General features: G+C 41.0%; 1 long non-coding RNA gene across 1 annotated transcript; it reads right to left on the minus strand.

Moving 5' to 3' along the window:
* Positions 1–16,561: 16,561 nt before the first annotated feature.
* LOC146960474 (uncharacterized) lies at positions 16,562–19,115 on the minus strand. The gene is made up of 3 exons (XR_015035442.1): positions 19,081–19,115; positions 18,782–18,800; positions 16,562–17,342 (listed from the first exon to the last, which is right to left on the minus strand). It is a non-coding gene; the product is annotated as an uncharacterized LOC146960474 (long non-coding RNA).
* Between the last annotated feature and the right edge of the window lie 6,543 nt (positions 19,116–25,658).

The following is a 25,658-nucleotide window of genomic DNA, read 5'->3' on the forward strand; positions in this document are numbered from 1 at the left end:
ATTATGTCTGTAGAGTGTAAATTGTGGCCGTGGTGGCAATTTATCCAGAAAAAATACAGAATGTTTCTTCACTCTCTCCCACTCTAACCGATGATGTCACGCACTCTGACACGAACATTCCATGCAATACACACCCATTATAAACTCATAATTTCTCCAAAAATGATCATGGTCATTGATCAGGGATTGATCAAAAACTATATGACCTATCAAAACGTGGAGTAATACGACAATACACAAGACTTGTGTCTACTGTTTAAAGTTTAAATGGAGTCTCTAGGTGAAAGTATGCCTGAGCAGTAGACGTTTGTTAAACTCCAATGATTGGTCTTTTTCGCTCTTTTTTTTTCGCCCGTCCCATTGACTTACATGCAAAATTTTGCGCAGTAAATCGCGACTTACGTCGCGAAAAATTCGTAAACTGTTGAGACAAGTAATAGCACAGTGATCCCGATCAAGCCGCACGTTTTGATATATAATATGTCCTGCAACTCGAAGAGTTGCAGGACTAGTTGCGAATCGAAATTCGTCCGGAAGATGAAGGAGAATAATAATAATAAGAAGAAAAAATCCACACAATAACAGTAGTGCCCGGGCTTCGCCCGGGCACTGGTCCCTGCAGCTATTTCATAGCTGTTGGGACCAGTGCCCGGTGCGATTGCCCGTGGCCCTAACTAGAAAATTTCCTCTCGGGAAATTTTGAATGGGCCACGGGAGCTACTGCGGGTTGTGCCATCTCTGTCAACATGGGAATCAAACCCACGATCTTAAGGTCAAGACAGAGCTGATCAGACAGACACATGATCATCTTTCTATAAGCACTGATATGGAGGAGCTGTAACCACATTAGGTTAACTGTGTGTGTGTATGTGTGTGTGTGTGTGTGTGTAGGTGTGTGTGTGTGTGTGTGTGTGTGTGTGTGTGTGTGTGTGTGTGTGTGTGTGTGTGTGTGTGTGTGTGTCTGTAATCACATGAAGCTGGCTCTAGAGTCTGTGTGTGTGTGTGTGACTGACTTGACACATAGTTAGTTAGTAGCTGCATCCTGTGTCAGTCTGATTTAGCTGTGTCTGTGTTTATAAACATTTAAACGAGCGCCAGGTGGATTGTTTATGAAGTTAACGAGCTCTGGCCTGAGGATCAAAGAGGTTACCACGGCGATAGGGGCCCCCGCAGGCTGAGACAGACAGAAACGTGGAGAAAAACAGCCATTTTCTGCCTCTAAACCGGCCTCACAATTAGGCTTAGCATGACAAAACGGTAACTCCTATCAGAACAAAACACAGATCAACGTTGCTCTAAGGACTTACTGAAAATTTCGGTACGATTTGGTGTTTCTACAGTAAATATTTTGGCGACGCTGGCAGTTTTAAAACATCAGGCCGTTCTGCTCCTCTCAGAAAATATTTGTATTGGACTCAATGAGGAGCAGGGACAGACGTGGCCGCACTCAGAGGCTGATTCTGTAAGTTCTGTAAGTCTCTCTGATATTTTGAGCACATGACATGAGAGATAACAAGTTTGTCTTACAAATTCTGAAAAAATTATGTCTGTAGAGTGTAAATTGTGGCCGTGGTGGCAATTTATCCAGAAAAAATACAGAATGTTTCTTCACTCTCTCCCACTCTAACCGATGATGTCACGCACTCTGACACGAACATTCCATGCAATACACACCCATTATAAACTCATAATTTCTCCAAAAATGATCATGGTCATTGATCAGGGATTGATCAAAAACTATATGACCTATCAAAACGTGGAGTAATGCGACAATACACAAGACTTGTGTCTACTGTTTAAAGTTTAAATGGAGTCTCTAGGTGAAAGTATGCCTGAGCAGTAGACGTTTGTTAAACTCCAATGATTGGTCTTTTTCGGTCTTTTTTTTCCGCCCGTCCCATTGACTTACATGCAAAATTTTTGCGCAGTTTTTCGCGACTACGTCGCGAAAAATTCGTAAACTGTTGAGAAAAGTAATAGCACAGCGATCCCGATCAAGCCGCACGTTTTGATATATAATATGTCCTGCAACTCTTCGAGTTGCAGGACTAGATGCGAATCGAAAAAGCGTCCGGAAGATGAAAAATAACTAGAAAAAGATAGCATTTCCTGCAGAAAATGCGTGTGAATGCTGAAAGCAGCTGAACGCTGTTGCTGAATAAGCTGAAGAAATTGTTAAAACAATGCTGAGTTAGCTGAAGAAACTGCTAAAGCAATGTTGAAAAGGCATTATAGCTGAGAAAAAAGCTCAGAAAACTAAATCTTGTATTTTTAGTGGTGGATGGCATTAAAAGGGTTAAAAATAGCCAAAACGTTTAAGAGGCAAAATACAATGTAGTACAAAATTACAAAATTCAATGTAAGTGTTTTACATTGAAAATGTGAAATTGCTACAGTACAACTGAAAAAAGTTAAAGTCTACTCAAATACTGTTGGAAAATGACAGCAGAAGAACATTTTAAGAAAAAGAAATGGTTAAAGTGTTAAAAGAAATGTAAACACACAAGTAAAAAAATAACGAAGTCACTGAATGGTGAGAAATGTCACTGAAAATATTTTTAATAGTATAAAGTCTGTTTCAATCAGCCAACATGTAGCAAACAACAGATATCATGGTTTTGAACAGTGAAACAATCAATGGAACATACAAACAAAATATACATAAATCATAATCTATTTCTTAAAAAAAAAAAGTGAACTGTGAAACATAAACATAACATGAACATCCATTAGTCAACACAGTCAGCTTTGTGCAGTTAAAAACATTGAACAGCTTTTGACACAAGGGGTTGTAAAAGTTAGTTCACAGAGAAAACTATTTGAGAGAAACAAGTTATAGTGACATCAAAATGGCTTTTGTGCAAACCATACAGCACATGGTGAGCTCACCTGTGTCTAATATAGGAGGTAGTCAGTTTGGTTAAAATCATGTAGGTTCAGATTAAAAAGATTAAATGAAAAGGAAATGGTGAAATAATAATAATAATAATTAAAACCAAACAAATCAAAGAAACATGTATTGGAATACAGTTAACAGAAAAAAGGTATGATACAGTGATAAAGTAATGTGCTAGTCAAATGGAAATACTGAGTATGTTTTTCAATCAACCATCATTAAACATGAAGACAAGCCAAAAGTTGTCCTCTTTCGTAATATTTTTAGAGGGACTTTTGATGCATTTCTTTACTGAAATTATTTGAATTGTTGAAGATTAGTTTGAGAAAAACTAACATTTAAGTCTCAGATGAATAAATATATAGGCTAGTTGTTATAAACAGACAGCATGAAAACAGTTGTTGATCAAATGTTAATAAAGATGAAGCCAAATTGGAGGATTAGAACTTGTAGCCGAACTAGGATGCTGAATGACATGAAATTGAAAAAAAAAAAACATGAATTGTTTAAGATAAGTACACAAAAATGTGCAAAATATACATTTAAAAATGAAACATGTGATACTCCTAAAATGGTTGAGAAATGGACTGAATTGTTGGAATTAATGAGAGAAAGTTAAATTCCTTCACAGTGTGTGTGTGTGTGTGTGTGTGTGTGTGTGTGTGTGTGTGTGTGTGTGTGTGTGTGTGTGTGTGTGTGTGTGTGTGGGAGCGGGGGTTAAGGTGGATATGGGGCATGCTAAACATCTCTGTGTCCCCCACTTTCCTTGTTGTTAGTGTAGTTTTACAGTAACTACAGTATCTTAATAGTAATGCATTGTTGGAGCTAGTCAAATTTCATGGCTAAATATCAAAGGGGCACAGTGCATCAGTACACCAAAGAGATAAATCAGAAATACAGTGGCTTACAGGCTTGTTCAGCCACATGACCCAAAGCTTTTCACATGTTGTTTAGATAGGGCTAAAGTCTTTAGTCATGAACAGTTATAATAATTACTTCATGACTCCAACCCCAGTGGAGCTTGACTGACATTCATGCCATCAAAATCTAAAATTCAGCTGTGTGTTGATATTCAACAGATGATATTTAAATTAAAACCAAGTCAAAGACTTAGGTGAGAAGACTAGCACAAGAACAATCACATCATTGGATGTGGTCCATGTGAAGAAGTTAACTTTGGTTTCACACATTTAACTTGTGTGTTATGATTCATGTCTTTACACTGGGATTTCCATTAGCCCTAGGCTAAGTGCACACATGTGAAAAACCTTTCACCTACCAGCTGAAACCCCACAGTAGTGTTTTTTAAATATAGTTAAGTATTTACTCTTCTAGTTCAGTTAGCTGTTACATACTACAACTCAACTACTGTAACTGACCTGTTTCCCCGTTTGTCTGTTTCCTATACCTGTTGTAGAGGAAACAGACAAAGAGGCTGGGAGGAAATGAAAATGAAACAAATACATTTTATAAATTAGAAGAGGTCAATAGACAGTCTGTTAACTTCTTTCAACAATTGGTGTCATGCAAGAAAACCTGATGGAAATGAGAAAGAAAGAAAACATACTCAATAAAAGAAAAAACTTAAGTTATTAATCTCTGGACTGTTAAAACTGTGAAATGTCCTTTTTGTGGTATAATAATGACTTTCAATGAGTGCTGTGTTCTTTTTTTCTTAGGTAAAAAAAAATACTTAAGAATATCTGAGTGCAGTAAATTAAATTTACTGTCAGTTGTCATCTGTCTAAGCATCCCTTTTAAGGGTATAGTTTTACAACAATAAAGACTCCTCTTATCTTATCTCATCTTATCTCATCTGATCTTAAATACAGTCGCAAATATATATTCATGGAAAAACTGGTCCAGTTTAATGGCCAGAGTATATGGGATGTAATGTAATGCACAAAAAGGAACACACTTAATGTCGCATGGCATAAAGAAGGACACATTTTTAAACAAAAAAGGTTTTGCAGAAAGCGTGAAATAGAAAGGAAAAGAATGAATTCTACAAAAGAAAAACATTGTTACTTTGGACAGAGGACAACAGTTAAAACTAATTTTGTCCAAAGTACAGATGTAAATGCAAACATCAGCACCAAGAAGTGGTTTTGTCAGTGACAGACTTCTTCGAGAAGGGTTGCATAACAAACATGTTACCTTTAAGACTTGTTAAGGGAGCTGCTTGATGATGCAGAGTTGATGTTTCTGTCACTCAGAAAAACTGAGAGACCACTGACCTGCAGGCTTGTGTGTCCCTACAGTACAGCACCTGATCATTTGCCAGAGGATCGACAGTAGAAAGGCTCCACTGAACTGGACTGTGCACAGGACTGGACTGTGATGAGGAGGGAGGAGGGAGGGGCTGATTCTGACAAGAGAACATTAAAAGACTTATACTTAAATATATGCAACAAGACATGTTCAACGGTGAGACTGACACATGATTAAATCAAATACCTCCAGTTTTCAGTTGCTTGGTAGTCATGAGCTGGTCCAGCGTCTTACAGTCAGAGCATGGTGAGGTAGAGTCCTCTCATCCTCTGCTTTCAACACTGGCTGGGACTGTCTGGAAGCAGGACATGTCCCTGTGTGGTCAGCAATGATGGGCCCACTGTGGACTGATGGTAAAGATGCTGTGGTAATATCAGGTCAGCAGCAGCATGATAACTTAGTCGTTGTGCTAAGCAGGTGATCCTGGCAAGATAAAACAGAAAGTCATGAATCATCAAATAAGAAATGTGCTCAAATGTTACATGAAGTGTGATGATCAAACACCCTGGTCACTACTGTAGGGAAAAACAATACCTTCTCCCCAGCTGCACATCACACAGGTCACAAGGCTCAGAATGCTGTCCAGTCCTGGGTGTCTCTACTGTTTTGTGGAGAGATCACAGACCTGAGAGAAAAAGGTAGTGAAGATCACATTGTTACTTGAGCTGTCACACAAGTGTTACACAAATTGTTAAAGGTTTTTATCTTGTACCTGTGCCTCTGTTATGAGGAGACCTGGACACTGGCAGCAGGAACACGTCTCTGGTCCAGCAGTCATGGGTCCACTGTTGATTGACAGCAAGGATGCTGTTGTGTTGTCTCAGAGTGAAGCTGAGGTAAAGGTTGGCTGGAGTCATCTGATCCTCTGCTTTTGAAGAATGACCTGTCCAGTCCTGAGTGTCTCTACTGTTTTGTGGAGGGGTCACAGTGGAGTACACCTGAGGGAAGAAGGTAGTGGAGATCACATTGTTACTTGAGCTGTTACACAAGTGTTAGCCTACAGTTGACAACATTGACAACAGCAACTTAAGAGTCCAAAGTAGTTTTTTTAAATCTTGTACCTGTGCCTCTGTTGTGAGGAGACCTGGACGCTGGCAGCAGGAACACTCTGGTTCAGCAGTCAGGGTCCACTGTTGATTGACAGAGCTCTAGGATGCTGTTGTGTTGTCTCATCTATGGCAGCATGATGATGTGTTTGTTGTCAGCTGATCCAGCGTGTCACAGTCAGACTGAAGGTGAAATCCACTCATCCTCTGCTTTTAAGAATGACTGAAACTTGCATGAAGTAGAAGGAGTATCTGTGTGGTCCAGCAGGTCCAGCTCTGCTACTGATTGACAGTTAAGATTGGGAAGTGGCAGTTCTCTGGTGAAATTATGATGACTTTGTTGTCACAAGCTGATCCTCATAGTCAAGGTTGCAAAGTTGTCCTCACTGAGAACACAAGACAACTGTGCCTCATGTCCAGGAGAAATAAACATTTAAATAAGTAAGAAAACTTAATGTAAATATGAAAGAAAACTTTTTTTATAAAATAAAACTTAGTTATAAACTATGTTATAAAAATAAAGAAAACTTATGTTCCTAGTCTCTGGTCAGGCCTCCCACCCTGCCAGAGAAGATAGTGGGAAACTGTGGGGCCCCAGCTGGGAGGCATGAGGAAGTATGTATAGCACATACTTCCTCAAGTATTAGCAGGTGTGTAAAGCTGTACACACTGATGCTGTGTCAGCATCAGTGTGTACAGATGTGTGTTGTATGCTGTGTGTAGCTGCTGTGTATACAGCAGCTACACACAACTATTTTGGCCTGTGCATTTACCAACCCAAACCCAAACCCACCCTGGTAAATGCACAGGCCAAAACAGTCTGAGAATCCATAAAATTGTAGTGACCTGAAAAACCATGTGATCCATAAAAATATTTAACCCTAAATAATGACATCCCCAAAAATGATCCAACTCTTTAAATATCATATTAACATATAACATTAAATATGCTTTTTATGAACCTTATGACATTATTCATTCCCCCACAAGTACACTTAGTGAAACAAGTTCAACAACAATGTGGTTACCAGAAAAACATAACACAATGCTCAGTAGATTTACCTTACCTCACCAAGAACCTAAATAGAGTACATGGTTAGAAAAACAAATGTTTTACCAATTGACATGAGTTATCTGCATTTTTTCTTTACCCTTTAACACTCACCTGACTTCTTCATGAACTGTCAAAAGACAACACACAGTACACAGGGTTGTGATAACTGTAGTAGGTCTTCAGCACACCAGAATGGAGACGCTGCTGAGGTCGAGAGATGAAAACCAGGTCCAGCACTGTGTTCTTGTCTGTGGTTGGGTCAGTGATGAGCTGTTTATACCCTCTGGACCGAAACATCTCCAGTATTGGCTTGTTTCCCACGGACTGATTCTCATTGAAGTCGCCACAGACGATGATGGGCTGTACATCCATGATCTCCAGTGAGTCCACAAGGCTGCTCAGGTTCGACAGGAACGATCTCACACTGTAGTCTGGAGGTCTGTACACGGCTGCAATCAGTGCTCTCACTGGGGCCTCAACCTTCAAAGCCACAAACTCAAGGTCAGTTACATTATGAACATACTGCTTTTCACACACCTGGATGTGGTCTCTGACATACACAGCAACTCCACCACCAGCTCTGCTTGCCATCCGGGGAACATTGGTGTAGGACAGGTGTCTGTTGCGTCTGAACATGTTGTAGCCCTGAAGTTGAAGACTGTCTGCCACAAAGGAGCCCTGTAGGTGGGTTTCTGTTAAACACAAAACATCTGCAAGACACAGTTCATGATGGCTTTTGATGTCATTGATATGAGCTGGAAGTCCCTCTGTGTTGTGGTGAACAATGGTCAGAGTGTCAGGTCGGCTCAGCGTGTCTCTGAGATGAAGAAGTGGCATCATGTCATCCAGGTTCAGTTGTCTCATGGCCTCGAGTGCTTCGGTGATTTCAGTGTTGGCGTAGATTTTAGTCTCATCCATGTCCAGCAGGTGCAGTCCACTGAGAGAGGTGACTCTGCTAACAGCCACATAAGCCATGCCAGGTTCAAAGATGTTTTTCAGGGAGACAACAGCTGACTGTCTTGTCATACCTTGAACCTTGTGAATGGTGCATGCAAAAGCCAGCCTGATGGGAAACTGTCTGCGTACTGCTCCTTTCTGTTTCAGGTTGTCCTCTGACCTCTCAATGTAAACAAGGTTGTCAGCTGATCCTGATGCTCTCCTGTCTGCTGTTTCACCATCCATCTGGAGACCAAGCATGTTGACATGTTGTTCAGAGGTAACCATCTTGACCAGAGTAGCGAACGAACCGTTCACCAGTCCTTTGGAAACATCCAGGTTTCTGGTCAGCATGACACGAACACCTTCAGCAACTTGGAGTGTGTCTGGTAGCTCATTTGTAGCTCCTTTGAACGGTTTCTCCTGTCTTGTCATTTTTCCACTGCTTGGGTCCTTTTTATAGTCGTCTGCATCAATTTCTGTGATGTGTGAGTGAAACTTCTTTAATGTTGCAGAGTTGTGAGCATCTACCTGTTTGTTGGTGGCAAAAATGTGAAGGGCATCAGCGGGGCATTGAGCTGGTTCAGTGATGGCCTGTGAGAGCAAAGCTCTGTCTGCTTCTGACAACTCCTCTGACTTGTCTTTCACACGGATCCTGTTCAGCATCTCTGCAAAAGCCACATCATCTTTCTGACGCATGATCTCGGTGAGCGTAACCATCTGAAAGTTTTCCTGCCACAGGTCAATGTCTTCTGGGTCGTGTACACAAAGAGGTTTAGACTGTCGTACTGGTGGTAGCTGATAGAAGTCTCCAACAGCGATGACTGACATTCCTCCAAAAGGTTTCTGGCTGCCTTTGATCTGTTTCAGTCTGACATCAACATATGCAAAGAGGGGCCTTGACACCATGGACACTTCATCAATGATGAGGATTTCAGCGTTGATCAGTTCTGCTCTGACTTCATCCAGTTTGTTACCCAGTCCCACAAAAGGAGGTTTCAGACTTCTGGGGAGCTTCAGCAGAGAGTGCAGAGTTGTTCCACAGATGTTAAATGCTGCGGTTCCAGTGAAAGCAGTCAACAGCACAGTGGGGCTTGATATGTCAGTCTCGTCTGCATGTCTGGGCACTTTACACAGAATCTTTGACGCCTCTGAGTAGATGCATTTGATGAGATGTGACTTTCCTGCACCAGCACCACCATTGATGTAAATAAACAGAGGCTCTGGATTTGGTCCACAAACACGCTTGATACACCAGTCTCTGATTAAATAGAAGACACAGGCTTGTTTCTGGTTCAGGTTCTGATACATGTGACGTAACACAGCAGGATCCATTGCAGGGGGCTCTCTGATGGCTCTGGCTTCTGTTACAGCATTAGCCTGTCGATTGTAGTCTGGCACATTTTCTTGTACATTGTCATCATGTGGCTGTGCTTGTAGTTCCTCAATACACTCCATCCTCACCATTTCAGACTCAGGTGCCAGGTTGTTCCACTCATCAATCACTCCTCTGTTCTGCTCATATTCCTCCACAGCTTGCTCAATCTCTTTACTGTTTTTCTCATATTTGTCTTTGTTTCGTTTCACAATGTGTTTAACCAGCTCACCGTGCTCACGGCCAGGCAGACGTGCAATGCCACTTTCATAAAAGGACTGGTACGTGGGTAAGAATGGCCTTTTCAGTTCTGCATCTGATCTGTAGGGAACGTACAGCTTCAGTAGTGATCCATAGTGCTGTTCAGGACTTTTTTCCTTTGAAGGGCGGTAGAATCTGATCACAGCAGGCTTGTCGTTTTTTCGCCTTTGAACAAATCCTGAGTCATTCAGCAAGCGAAGGGCATCTTTGCCTTTTGTCTGATTGCCATAGAGAATCCTGCATGTAGCTGCAAAATCAGCCAGACACATCTCCTCAAACTCTGGTGTCTCAGGTCTGTTTTTGTATTTGTCAGTCAGTGACGTCATCCATATGCTTGAACTTTCTGGTGTTGCGTTCTCCAGGGCTGACATGGGCTTACTCATTTTGACTGGATTATCATCTGTGGATAGGAATACAACACCACGTGAACATTTCTTTAGTTTGAGACCACACGCTCTTGCCACAGCTTCCTGTGCTGAGATTTCTCTCTTTTTGGAATAAGCCTGCATCACCTCTCTCATTTCATCACATTCGTTGACATGTTCCTTGTTTGAGTTTTCAATCACTGTTTTCAGATAGTCTGACATTTTGGACTCTTGCTTTGTTATGTAGCTGGTCAGATACATGATGCAGGAATAAGCATTTAGGATATAAGACACGTCAATATTGGCATCCCAGGATTTGAGAAGGTACTGATTAAACCCATTTACCCAGCAGTCTTTGGGGTCACGTTTCAGTGTCACTGAGCAGGATGTGGCAATCAAGCTCATGCATTCCTCATATTCTCTGACTGTCAGTTCATAGCGAGCCAGGAGCTGCTCTAAAGTCAGGTCGGCAATCTCAGGTTCGTTCAGGAGCGCGTTCAGTGGTTGGAGTTTCTTTTTGGCCTTTCCCACTGCTTCAGAAATGTCAGTGTCACTTTCAAAAGGTCTGGTGATCATTGTCTCTTTGCAAGGTTGTTTGGGAAATCCAAATCTGCAGGCAGAGCCAAAGCTTCTGAAACACGTTCGAGAGTGGTTTCTGCTGTGCATCTGTAACTCTGTCACCTTTCTGTGCAGTTCAGGTTGTCTGTGTGGGTCAGGGAGCTGAGCTGTGATGTACTTTGACACAAAGTCACACACCGTTTGATCACTATCCTCCTCAAACACAGGTGCACCTTCTATCCATAACAGGCAGTGAATGTGTGGGCTTCCTCTGTGCTGAAACTCGACTCTGTAGAAATAATCTTTTATTCTCCCCAATGGCTGTGCCGGACTGAATAGAAGATCTCTGAATAAAGCTTCTACACGTTTATCAAACATACGCATGGCTGTCACAGGATTGCTTCTCAGTATGTCACACTTTGCAGACCAGTCCAGCTCGTCAAAATTGACATCCTCACCCTGTTGTCTTTTTATTGCTTCAATCACCTCAGGCCAACGCATTTCAGCTGCAGAGAATGTACAGAAGAAGGTAGGAGTTCCCAACTGTCTGATCATGGCAAACAGATCTCTGGTTGTTTTTTGCCAGTAGGCTGGAGTTCCTCTGAGTGGCTGCATGAACCTTACTGCATCTTTATTTCTCACCAGTCTCTCCACCTCATGTTTATCCAGTAACATGTCTGATGTTATTCTGCGTCCGTCTCTGGTCATAGGTTTTGCTTTCCTTAACTGAATGCTCATGCTGTTAGTGGCCAAGTGAATTTCAGTTACAAACTGAGCAAAAAACAAGTAGTTTGTGTCTCTGGCAAAACGATTGTCAACACAGAAAAGCCTTGCTTTGAAATAACCGCTGGGCGACAGCTTAACAAGTCTAGCTTCATCCAGTGTGTTCTGACCTGTAGGAAACTGCACGGGGAAAGCTTTAGATTCGAGATTGGGAGTTTTAAAGAACCCAACAGGTGAGTTTCTTTCAGCAGGCGCCACAGAGTAGATTCCCTCACTGAAACTCAATATGTCCTCTGAAACATCGGTCGGCTGAAGGCACGAGTCAAGAGCGAATCCGCCATTGGGTAAATCACCTTCTTCCTCATCATCAGCTGTCTGCTCAGTTGGCTGCTCAGCATTTGTTTGTTCACCATCACATGACAACATGTCAACATCCTGCTCATCGTCAGGTTCTACCTCATGGATTGCTTCATTGTCAAACATATCAATTTCCAGCAGATCATCCTCATTGTAATCATCATCGTTCATCATGTCATCCTCTGCCTCATCCACATCAGGAAGTGTGGGGTCACACAGCCCAGCATCATCTCTGATACTTACATCCTTATACTGTGGGTGAATCTCTTTCAGTTTATGCAAAGCCTGAACCAGTTTAGACCAGGTGACAGTCTGAAAGAGCTGATGACCTCTGTAACACAGTCGTCTCTTCAGTTTCACTCTTAACACCTGAGACTCACTTCTCACTCTGGGCAAAGCTTGTACAGTTTCTTGTACTTCAGAGGGGACACACACCACATTACCTCTTATTAAATTTTGTCTGCCTTTGGGAAGAGGAATTATCTTGGCAAACGGGATGCACTTGGCTATGAGATGTCTCTCCAAAATGTTGAGGTCACACAGTTCAGGTGGAATGTCAACGAGCTCCATGCTGTTGGCTGCAGCTAGAGAGGGCATGGCTCCACGTTTCAGGTGATCATGACAGGTGTGACAGATCCACTCTTTTCTCCTCTCATCTGGCATCGTGCACTGTTGTTCATTTCTGCAGACTTCATCACAAACATGAACATATTTACCAGTTAGGCACGCTGCAACCACATTTGGATTTCTCAAATAGTTTGATCTCTTACACTGTTTCACCTGGTTTGGAAATGAGGCTTTTAAACACACGGTGCACACAAAGGTGGGACCAGCTTTAATTTGTGATCTGAACAAGGATATTGCCTCTGCAATCACACTGTTGTCTCTCTCTTCTGGTTGTCTAATGATCCGTCTGTATTTCTGCTTGATTTTCATTGCACATCTCATTTTGTGCATCGTTTTAAAAGCAAGATTGTTTTGATATCTCTCTCGCATTCTTTGCTTCATTAGTGCTCTGTGTTGTTGTCTGTATGCCTGGTTACTGTAAAGCCTCCTAAAATAAAAACACCTCTGTTCTTTAAATTCAGAGTTTTTGCTGTATTTTTTTGTGTAAGCCAGCTTTTGCCTCTCCTTAAAAGCTGCATCGTGTCTGTACCTCTGTGTGATGTACATCTTTTGCTTCTCCTTAAAAGCTGCATCGTGTCTGTACCTCTGTGTGATGTACATCTTTTGCTTCTCCTTAAAAGCTGCATCCTGTCTGTACCTCTGTGTGATGTTAAGCTTTTGCTTCTCCTTAAAAGCTGCATCATACTTATACTTTTGTGTGATATACATTTGTTTCTGCTGTCTGACTTCATTGTTTGTTACATAACAGTTCTTCATATGATCTTTATGCTTTTGTTTGATTTCTGGTTTGGCTTTGTATTGCTGTTTTTCTTTTCTGTGTAATTCATTACAGTACTTTCTCTTTTCATAACATTTCTTCTTTTCTCTGAATGTGTCATTTAAAGCATACTTTTCTCGTTGTCTCATTTTTTTGTCCTTTTGTGTTTCTTTTTTTGAGAGCATTTGTCTCTGCATGAATCTTCTCCTCTGGTTTTTAGACAGCTTGGACACTTTTTTCAAGATGTCAGATGAGACGGGTGGAGGTGCTACAGTTTGCGTATCAGGCAACCTAATATGATCCTGTTGTGTCACAGTAGAGGTGATGTCAGTGGACAAACCTTGATGAAACATGGTGTCAGACAGATCAGCAGCATCATTTTCCTTTGAAGTATCTGCAGCCGAAGTGGATTCTTGGTGAGATTCATCATGAGCTGTTAGAGAAGTGACATTGGACTGGATTGGTGATTGTAGTTCAATTTCAATGTCAGTGGATGCTTCATCTTCATATTCAAGTATTTCATCACAGATGTCAGTGATGGGACTTAGAGTTGGCTCATTGAGAACAGGTGTTGTGTCAGTGTTCACTGTAATCGGTGCGTCAAGGCTGACTTCGTTGTGTTCGTTCATACTGAAAAACTCCACAGGTTTCAGCTCATAGTTGCAGGAGGACTTGGTGCGCTTGTGACACTGTTTGATCCTGTTGATGACGTCACGGAGATGTGAAAATGTCACCATGATGGCACAACCAAAAAAAGGATCTGGTAAACCAGTTTCTCCTCTGGAGTGTGGGTCAAAGAAACCATACCTGCCAGATCTGGTTCTGAACACTGCAATGCATGCACCTTCCATAATTAGCAAAGCGTACTGCACTTCTGACAGAAGACAGCTCATTCCAGCTTCTAGGTCACGAAAGGAATCAACATATTCACTACCAGGTTGTCCTAATGTGCCGTAACGGGACAGCTGAGTCATGTTTACATAATACACATTTCTGCGTGCAGTCACGATGTCAGGGATTTCATCTGTAGCCAAGTGGACGGAGTCAGGAAACCTTATCATGGCTTCACCGTACAGAGCATTACCTTTGTCCAAAACACAGTTGAGGTCTGCTGTCTGGAAGTGTTCGTCCTCATAAAGACAGGCTAGAAACATCAGAGAGTTACATGTACATTGCCTGTTACTGTATTCACCGTATTTATAGTGATTCTGGCTGTAGGATGCACGGACTCTGATCTCAGTGGGCCGGTTGATCACGTTAGCACTGTTAGCATGAGAAGCTGCAGCTACACACAGATTATCAGTTTGTCGTCCTCTCTTTAAGAGGTCACCATATGAAACCTGAGATGGACCTGGTGCGTCATGTTGTCTACGAGACTTTACCTGGTTAATGTGAGAACATTCTGCTTCAAGTGGTGTCTCACTGGGACGTTTACCCTTTAACACATCTGCATAAGAAGCTTTTGGTGCAGCTGAACCACCATGTTGACCTCTGGCCTTAGCAACGTTAGTCTCAGCATGTTCTTCTACACACAAGGAATCAGTGGGATGTCTCTCTTTCACCACATCTGCACAGGAAACGTTGGACACAGGAGACTTCTGTTGACCTCTCGGTTGCACAGATGGCCCGGGAACCGTCTCCAACTCACTGCTCTGTGGACGAGGACTTTCTGCTTGGACATCATGAGACTCCTTCTGCCACCGGAGTTTTGCAGCTTGAGACCTTGTGTTCTTCCTTGGCATTGTTGTTAAGAGTTTAAAACCACAAATAACCACTCAGATCAGAGACAGATTCTGTATTAGTGCTACCTTTAGACTTTACTTGTCAGTATTAGTCTACTTGCCAAAAATGAGTACCCGGAAATGTTGAGTACCCCAAAGTTTTATGTTAGAAATATATAGTATGGGTCCCCAGTATTCAGAAACTGCCGGATGCTAACTTATATATATTGGGCAATTAGCACAATTGACATAATTAGCATAAATTAGCATAGTTTCCTATATGGGCAATATTTCAGCAAAATTGACTTGGCTGATCTGGGCAATATTGGAGTGGTTTTAGGGGTTATTGGTGATGCTGAATCCATTTCTGACATTTTCAAAATTCAAAATGGCTGTCTAAACCGGAAGGGACCAGATTGAAATCCATCAAAATCGGCCCACTGGCGGTTTAAATCTGGTCACTACCGGTTTAGACAGCCATTTTGAATTTTGAAAATGTCAGAAATGGATTCAGCATCATCAATAACCCCTAAAACCACTCCAATATTGCCCAGATCAGCCAAGTCAATTTTGCTGAAATATTGCCCATATAGGAAACTATGCTAATTTATGCTAATTATGTCAATTGTGCTAATTGCCCAATATATATAAATTAGCATCCGGCAGTTTCTGAATACTGGAGACCCATACTATATATTTCTAACATAAAACTTTGGGGTACTCAACATTTCCGGGTTCACAATGGGGCCCTATGGGCTGGCAAGTAGACTATATGTACCAGAGTGAAGATTAAGTGTTCCTTAAAATTATTCTATTATACCGTATGAACTGGGTTCCCACTGGTGTCAGCAAATGTAAATCTGTGGGAAAATATATTAAATTTACAACTATGAGAGGATTTAAGACTGATTAAAAAAAAAAAAAAAACCTCTAATCAGAGTTGAACACAAGCTTATCAGCCAAAATATCAAAAAGGTTAATGTAGTTTTTTGTTTTTTTCCCAAGGGACTTGGGCAGGATGATCACAAACCACTTATCACAATGTTTGTAAGATCAAGAAGCTTCTTTCTCTGTCAGAGAGGACACTATACTAATTACAACAATAGCTTTAAATACTTATCAAATACCAGTATCAGTTGTTCTCACAGATCCTTGTCTGTTTATTTGACTTACCAGTAGAAAAGAAATTAATGCTGTTATGATTTATTATGTTCCTGAACCTTTGGCTATGTTTTATGTTAAAAAGTGAGTGAGTGTGTGATGACAGGCAGGTGCTGTTGCTCTTCAGCCACGGGTTGATTCAAGGGTGTGTGTCTGCAAACCAGGGACAGCTTCTCCAAATGAATCCAGGTCCTCTGTACAGGTGTCTGTTTTTTATTTCAGGATCAACAGGTTAAATAACAATAAAACGCGTGTGTACAATACAGTTACTGAATCACCAGGAGACTGTTAAATAAATGTGATATTTGCAGTCAAACCTGAGTACAAACCTGCAGATGTCCAAAATGAGTGAGCAGGAACAGACTGAAGACTAGATACAGTGCTCTTTTACTTTACAAGTTCTTCAGTACAGTTAATTATCTTTTCTTAATTTGTGTATATTTATCAAGAATTAAATATTAACTTTATGCAAGCACTGTATTCCAAAAGTCAATACTCAATTATTTATGTATTTGGAGATCAAGGATATTTGCACTGATCTCAATCAAATAAGCCAAAGTTTTTATCTACAAATGAGAAGAAAAAAATTGGGGGGAAGTTTTCTTAACCCCTCTGAGTTTACTCAGATAGTACTACTCAAATAGTTTTTGACCAAATACAATATCCTAATGGGATATGCCAAATTAGGAAACAATATATAATATAGTTATCAATTAATGATGAGGAGAGAGAGAGACAGGACAGACAGAGCGTGAGAGTGGAGAGATTCTCTCAGTGCTTGTAAAAATAGACAGATCCAGCAACACTGCCAGGAAAATCTGAGCGTTGTCTCAGAAGGTATGAGCTTTCAAAAATTCACATCCAAGTGGTAAAATTCACATTCAGCTTGATAAATAGGGCAGCTTTGTCACCTTGAGCGGTACGCTACCAGTGAACAAAACTTATGACCTCACACTGCGAACCGTCACCAGTGCTTCGGCCCAAAAGGTGAGTGGGACAGTGAGATAGATGGAGGGAGATAAAGACAGAGATGGTTTTATCCGACAGGAGAGACAGAGACCAGCAAGCGCAAGGGAGCAGAGAGGAGGCTTCACAGTAACAGAACAAACTGTCAATGATCATCCAAAAGAGAGAGTGGTATAGAAAGAGGCTTTTATGAGGGGGTAGATGGCTTGTAATGACAGAGGAGAGGGGAGAGGTGATGCACCACTGGACAGGTGGTGGACAACAGGACCTGGAAGAAAAGAAAACACTGTTACTTTACATTCGACAGCAGTTTCAATGGGTTAGAAGTTAAAGGTACAATATGTAAGAAATCTAAAGCAACTGGCTGTAAAAGCGTCCTAATATGTCACAGAGACTCAGGAATAATGTTCATATAACATACTGAGCTCACCAACAACCATCTTACAGCCAAGATATTCGCATTAAAATTGTTTTTCAGCTGGGAGATAAAACGAGGTTGTGAAAAAAAAGATTGTTTTCTATTATCGGTTATTATTTATATTTGCTTGATATCACATGGTAGAAATAAGCGGCTTGTCGCTCTGTCGTTTAATAGGCTACACAGCTTGCTGTTGTGAGCATGTAGCCTAGTTAGTTTGAGCTGCTGCTGAAGCTGAAGCTAAAGGGAAGAATTACAAAGTGAAAGTTAGAAAAGAGGGAGGAAATGTGGCGAAATGGAGCCGATGGTAAATGAAGTGATTGTGAACGTGTGGAGCGGTTCATGAGAGGAGTCTGTCCCGGTCAGGTCGCCGGTCTCCGGTCCTCATGTTTTATGATCCGACGTCAGAAAGCCGGAGCGGCTCACGTCGTCTATTCTGCCGTAAGACGTCTCATATGTTGGCTCATAGAAATGCGCGGTTTGCGGGCACATCCACAGAGACGCCGTAGACGGCGTGAATTACACACACTAAGGCCCCGGTAGATGCGGGGTTACAGTGTGTGTGTCTGTGTGTGCGTGTCTGTGTGTGTGTCAGCGCTGCACACACACACACACACACAGCGTCGGATAATAATAATAATAATAATAACAATAACTTGCAGATCACCTGAGTGACGTGAACTCCGCTTGTAGTTACTATGAGTCAGAGCAATAAAACAATGAGGTTGTTGATGAATATGTAGTTTTTCTCTCTGCTTTGAGACTTTGAGACTGACTGAGTGAGCAGAGCGGGTTAGCGTGTCGCTGTCTGGCAAGTCTGGTGGGTAGGGGAGGGGGGACAACGCGCTTTTGAATTTGACTGCAGCAACAATTTTGGCCACATTCTTACATATTGTACCTTTAAAAGAGGATACTTCCAAATATTGTAGACACAATATTTTTGATAATAATACTACCTGATAAAATGATTAATTTGAGATCTTTAGGCTGTCACTTGTATCACATGTATTGTGTTGACACTTTGCTTTGTATTGCATTATTCACATTTTCTGTTATTTAGCACATTTAGCTTCACTCTTCACTGATATAAATTATGAAGAGGACAAAGTCATAGAAAAATCTGGGGTCTCATAAACAAAACTTGAACCTGTACAAAAACTTTGTGTATGCCATGTTTGCTTACAGTCAGATGTATTAATAACGAAATGTATAAATGTGTTGTCAGTCTCCTTGAGTTAGACCGTGCGCAGTATAAGCACCACGTTGTCATGAAAAGTGTGTCAACTTACCATCAAGCTTTCAGGGAGCCTGGAGTTGAAGAAAGGGGCGAGGCCAGCCAGAGAGTGGAAAAGGAGCGAGAGAAGATATTTTACACTCTGCACAAAGTCTTAACATTTTATAATTCATTTTAATTCTCATGTTCGATAAGGAATTACTTTTATCAAGAATTATACATTCTAGGTTAGGTTTGTGTGTGTTTTCTGTTGAGACAGTCATTCTAATCTGCACTGGTAAGTGATCACACCATATCAATATCATCATAAAATTATAAAAATGCCATGGAGAGGACATGAGTGTGTTGTCTTACTTTCCGGTTCAATCTGGAGTTTGCAGCATCTATGGTGTGGGGGTACAGAGGGGACAGAGAAAGAAAGGAGTGGAGAGTTCAGCACAGTGCATTTTAATCAAAATATTTACATATCAAATCATCATATCTGTGGAGGCCCCATGTGCCACCAAGGCACGAAGTGGATAGAGAGAGACATATCAACATCTTGTTGCAAGGTCTCAGTCGAGTTTCTACATAATAATTTAGTATTCAGTTTTTGCAAAATGCATGGCCTGGCTACAACACTTGGTGGTCAACTGTTGTCTTTATAGCAGTGCAGTGTTTCCTCTACATTCATTTAGGAGTGGCGGCCCGCGGGTTTGATTGTCGTGTCGGACGTTGCGTTTGAGTGCTAGCGGAAAAGGGCTCCGCTGGAGGGGGGGTTGACGGCGACGACAACGGCACAGCAGAACGATCCTGTGTAGGAGCTGTCCATGGTTACTTAACCAAAAGTCTCCTGAGGCTATCAAACAAAGACAACTATGGACTGTGGAAATTTGAATACGGTGATTAAATCCAGAAGTTATCATGACGGAAACCGTATGTTGTGGTCAAAAAAAAAAAGGAAGAAAAAAAGATTTTGATTCGGTGGAAACGGGGGGGGGGGGAGGGCGCCACTCCTTAAAATAATCCTAGACGAAACACTGCAGTGTCATGAGAATGCCCTTCACATGTAAACAATGCATGAGCTATGAGTCATAAGTCTCAGTGCTGAAAGGTAAGGATGTTTGAAGTCATATGTTTCCCATAGACATACAATGTGTTTGAACTTACCAAGGGACAGCCTGCATTTGCCAGGACGGAAAAGGTGGCCAGAGGGAGTGGACAAAGAGAAAAGACACATTTTAGTTTCCCTCCAGTATTTCAGTATTAGGTTAGCTCATTCCAATGTAGTTTTCAAAGACCAACTGTCGTCACTGCAATTACTTAAACGTGAGGTGCTGTTGCTTTTACAGTGCAGTACATGACACATAAAATTATTAAAATCAATATGAAATACTCATAGGACATATAAATATGAGGTATTTTGTTAAGCTCAGTTTCTGTGTCTGTACTTACCAACCAAAGCGCAGAGTTTTGACAATATTGTCTGTGTAAAAGAGACAAAAGATGAGTTCAAACCAGTCTCTTTATGCAGCAGGCTATTATTAACTTCTCTGTGACAAGAAACAATATGTTATTGTCTTGTGTGGACATGTGGTATACACTTAAACCTACACAACAACCAACACATGCAGTGCTCCATCTCAGCTCCCTGCTTTTTCTAGATGCTTAAATAATACAATATGATATAGTGCATTAATGAATTGTTACTGATAAATGAGACCAAACGTCCCCTCTAAACAACTGTCTGAACAAAGTTGTTTGCTTTAATCACCTCTCAAATAAACATTTATGTTCTCAAGAAGTTTAAAGATCCCCGTGTGTGTGCGTGTGTGTCTTCATTGACCAACACAAAGGATGCAGGGGACACATAAGTCACATACACAGGGAGATGTGACAATGACCCATAGCCGTGACACGTCATCGCTGCCGCCCGTCTGAGGGGCAGGACTGCCCAGTCCTCAGTCCTGACCCTCAGACGGGCGGGATAAAAAAAAGAAGAAGAAAAAAGACTGGGAAGAAGGCTGGTTGAGGCTAGCTAGTTAGCAGCTACTTAACTGCAAAACTCTCCTACAATTTCATCCTCGTCTCATAAATAAATTACGGATCAAACAACAGAGACAGCTTTGCACTGTACCACGCCAGTTAACTGAATGAGCTGGTTGAAGAACCTCTTTGTTTTTGTTCCCATGACAGCAGGCGTTAGCATCATAGACGGTTAGCATTAACGGCTATGCTGAGGTTAGCATTAGTTGCCAGGCAAAGGTTAGCACGTTGCTAACACGGTTTTTACTGTGGTTTAACAGGGAAATGTTTCGCCCCTGAATTTCTTTTAAGTCCGTTTATGTGGTATCACATTGAAACGGGGAGAAAAAAGGCATTTCTAACGTTTTACAGTTGTCAGTTAGAACCTCTCAGTCACTGTTACCTACCGTTGAGACCTCAGAGCAGAATGACGTCAGCTCCCGTAAACAACCGTTAGGACTGGATGAGGCGTTTAGGCGTCCTCGGAAATTCCAAACTCACACTGGGAAAAGCGGGACGGGCTGTACATTTCGCTTCTTTAGGCTATTTTATTGAAACATCAACATATTATCACGGTTGCAGACAATTTATTCATAACATTAAAATGATTCCAGTTGAAGTTTTGAATTATGGGGGTTTATGTGTGACTCATTTTAGCTGATAACCCATTTTACCTGAACAACGGTCATCTCCTACGGAGTTGCATTCAAGAACCTGTTTTCAGTGACGGAGATTAGACGACCAGCTGGTAGCCTTCTTAAACTGATTCTCTTTTTCTATTGTTGTGACTCTTTTAGTTTTTATTTTGTATTCCTGTATTTTAATGTTGTTTTACTGTTAGTGTGTGTGTGTGTGTGTGTGTGTGTGTGTGTGTGTGTGTGTGTGTGTGTGTGTGTGTGTGTGTGTGTGTGTGTGTGTGTGTGTGTGTGTGTGTGTGTGTGTGTGTGTGTGTGTGACTGTGCTCTGCTGTAACCTGAGGAGAAAATTTTCCTTGTGGGATACAAGTGTTACCAAAATGGCTAGAGCCGGGGCCTGGTGTGATCACATGAAGTTACCTGTGTGTGTGTATTTAAAAATGACAGTTTGAAAACATTGTTGGACTATTATTTGAAACAATATCTGAAGAGTAAAAGTAGAACATTTAAGTCTGAAGAGTTGAAGTGCTCCAGCCCCCTTTTTACCAGTAAGTTTCTGTACCACGGTGCATGCTCTGATGCTGTTCTGAACTCCTTATAACAAAAAAAAAAACTAAGTGTATGCTGGAGTTTCTTTGGCTTTCATTGATTGCTAAAATACTACTGGTTATATGAGGCCACAACAGTTTGACAGAGACTTCATGTATGTATGGGAGGGGGTGCGGTTACACTACAACTTAGGAATGCACTTTCAGTAGTGAAGAATAGGGTAAATACCACGCAGTAATTGTATATTGTAAATTTTAAACCCGGTAGTTAAAAATATTTACGTAATATTTATCTGGTAAACACCAACAAGTAGGCTATATTTTCCTGACAACTACCTGGTATTTACACAATAATTACCTGGTAGATATCCTGCAATTGCATATTGTAGACTATTAAACCAATGAATGTGTCCATATGTAACTAACTACCAATTATTTACCTGGTAGTTACCTGGTAGAGACCTGATATTTACCTGGGAAATACCAATAAAATACTGGGTAATTACATTTAATTACCTGATATTACTTAGTAAATACATTTAATTACCTGATATTACTTAGTAAATACATTTAATTACCTGTTATTACTTAGTAAATACACTTAATTACCAGGTAATTACCTGGTAATTACTAGACTGTAAAACGAAGGGTTATCCCAGAGGGATAGTTGAAATTACTTCACTATCCCGGCTGCATTGTACAGGTCCTATTGGTCTTAAGCCAAGTGAGTTTTCAGTAGGTCAGTAGTAGGTAGTAGTAGGTTCCTGTAACCGGGCAACCACCACCCCTCAACCCCCCCCTAACCCCCAACCAGTGTTAATTTCGTTGACGAAGACTATGACGAAATATATTCGTCAACGAACCTTTTTCACGGACGAAAACTAAATAAAAACTAAATAAAAAGTCAGCTGTGATGACGAAGACGATGATGAAATTAATAAACAATTTAGTCAACGAATAAAAACGAGACGAAAATGTTAGGGAGGGACGAATGGAGAAGAGGTCCAATCATGTTGATTTCTCTGGAAGCAGAGCCACAGCCGCGGCACATGAAAAGTTTCAAAATAAAACTGGCCTCGCTCCTTAGCGTCCTGCGGTGCACGCGCTCCGAGCGCGACAGCATGAGTCATGAACACAACACCACAGAAATATCAGCGCTGAGTTTAGGACGGAAACGAAGAAATGACATCTGGTCACACACTTCACATATGACAACAAGGACAATGCCCAGGACCCCCTGTAAACCGGAGCAGAAATCGCGGGGACCCACATCGATCCACACACCAGCAACGTGAAGCATCATCTACACAGAGCTCATCCAGAACACGCGACGGTAAGCACACACGCTAAAGTTATATTATCAGACAAACCACCGTGTTTATAGGACTAAACATGAAATGCAATAGAAGCTAAAGGAAACCACCTCTGAATTGTATTGATTAGAAGATTGATTCGTTGCGCGTGTGTGCGTGTGCAAGCGCGTGCATGTGTGCCTGCGCGTGTGTGTGTATAGTGTGTGACAGAGAGATCTGGGAGGACTGAGCGACAAAGATCACAACTTGATTCCCCCCTTATTCACCCTCACAGATACAGAAGACTCTGATGATGACACAGGTGATCATGGACCAAGTGGAGATAAAGCTAGTGCTGCTATGCAGCCCAGCAGCAGTTCATCTCTACAGCTTCCCTCAGTTCTTCTAGAACAACAGACCAAGGAGCAGGCCAGATGGACTGGACACACACATTTACCACTCACAACTGCAGCTGAGGACTTTGTGCTAATGATGGAGATAGTAGATGGGACACTGACTAAACTGTTCCAAAGAAAACCAAAGCAATTTGATTGAAACTCAGTATTAACATGAAAGTTAAAAGAACATGAATAAAACAAAATGCACCATATTACAACTGTTTCTGTGCTTGTATTGTAGACTCAAACCTTAATACCATTCCATAACAGATTGATGGATAATTCCAATGACTGGATATTCTGGAGAAACATTTTGTCGACTAAATCCACTGTAATTTTAGCTGACTAAAATTCTAAAGATATTTTGTCGACTAAAACTAGACTAAAACTAAAATATTTCAGATGACTAAAATATGACTACAACTAAATTGTATTTTAGTCAAAAGACTAAGACTAAAACTAAATTAGAATTTGTTGTCAAAATTAACACTGCCCCCAACTCTCCTTGTTTGTTTGATTCTTTCTTTCTTTCTTTCTTTCTTTCTTTCTTTCTTTCTTTCCTTTTCTTTTTTCTCTCTTGTTTCAATCTTTCTTTCTTTCTTTCTTTCAACAATTTCTTCAGCTCATTCAGCATTGCTGGAAGCATTCACACCATTTCCATTCTTGGAAATGTTTTTTCTAGTTATTTTTCCACTTCCGGCCAACTTTCGGTTCGCTACTAGTCAAATATATTTAAAAATGATAGCATGAAAACATTGTTGGACTATTACTAATATAGATTAAACAATATCTAGGTGGTTGGAAATTATTTGAATTGTTGAAGATTGTGGTGAAAGAAAAATTAACATTTTAAGTACACTCAAATTACTCTAATAAAAATTATATGTGTGTTGGATATGTGTGTATGGTCAGTGTGTGTCCGTGTGTGTGCCCGTGTGTGTGTGTGTGTGTGTGTGTGTGTGTGTTGGATATGTGTGTATGGTCAGTGTGTGTCCATTTGTGTGTGTGACCGACAGACAGTCAGACAGAGAGAATGTGTGCGTTGCCATGGTGACGTTGCCATGGTGAGGTTACCATGGTGAGGTTGCCATGTTGAGGTTACCATGTAACTGGTGGCTGGTGGCTTTAAGGCATGGTGGCAGCTTTAACCATAGGCTTTAACTGCTCTGTGACACCCTCAAACAGATCTAATGTACGACAAATCTGTACTTAGTACGAGCAAAAGGTATACATTTTCCGAACCATAAGACCTCGCTGAACGCGTCCATGTCACTTTGGTGTTTCTACAGTAAAAATTGTTGATTGTGTCGCAGGTTGGAAACTTTGGGACGTTTAGAAAATCAGCGCCTACTTTTGAATGGGAGTCAATGAGAGGAAGGGAGGGAACTGGCTGCACTCGGAGGCTCCCAGTTTAAATTGTGTTCGTCTCTCTGGTTTTTTGAGCACATGAAGAGATCAAGGATGAGCTTGTCTACAAGCATGCCCGAAATTATGTGTGTAGAGTGTAATCTGTGGCCGTGCTGACAGGATAGAGAGAAAAATGTGAGAGGATTTTTAGACCCTCTGTCACTCTACCAACTGCCAACGTCCGAACATTCCGTCCCATTGACTTTCATGTTAAATCTGAATTTTGTCAGAAATTTTAATGATTTTAAAACTATACATATATCTGAAACTGTTGAAGATATCAATAAGCTGAGATATAGCTGAATAGTTGAAAGGTTTGTGAACAGTTTAAAAGTTGAATGAAGTCTGTAGCTGAAAGTATACTGAAGCTATTAGAGGCTGAATGAAGCAGAAGATTTGAAGAGTTTGAAGACTGTTTCAATGTATTCCTATGGGAAAAAAATTAGCAGAAAAAGTTAAATATTTTAAAAAGTATAAATAGTATGAAAGAGAAAAGTAATAGCATAAATGTCCTGAAAAAGCTGCACGTTTTGATATATGAATTGTTGAAATAGCACAAAGTATGAAGGACTAGTTAAACGCAGAAAAAGGGAAGAAGACTCAGAATAATAATAAGTTTAAAGAAACAAAATGGCCGAACAGAATAAC

Source organism: Trachurus japonicus, unplaced genomic scaffold, assembly GCF_045865225.1.
Source record: "Trachurus japonicus isolate A0001 unplaced genomic scaffold, Traja_1.0 AP030310.1".
Lineage (NCBI taxonomy): Eukaryota > Metazoa > Chordata > Actinopteri > Carangiformes > Carangidae > Trachurus > Trachurus japonicus.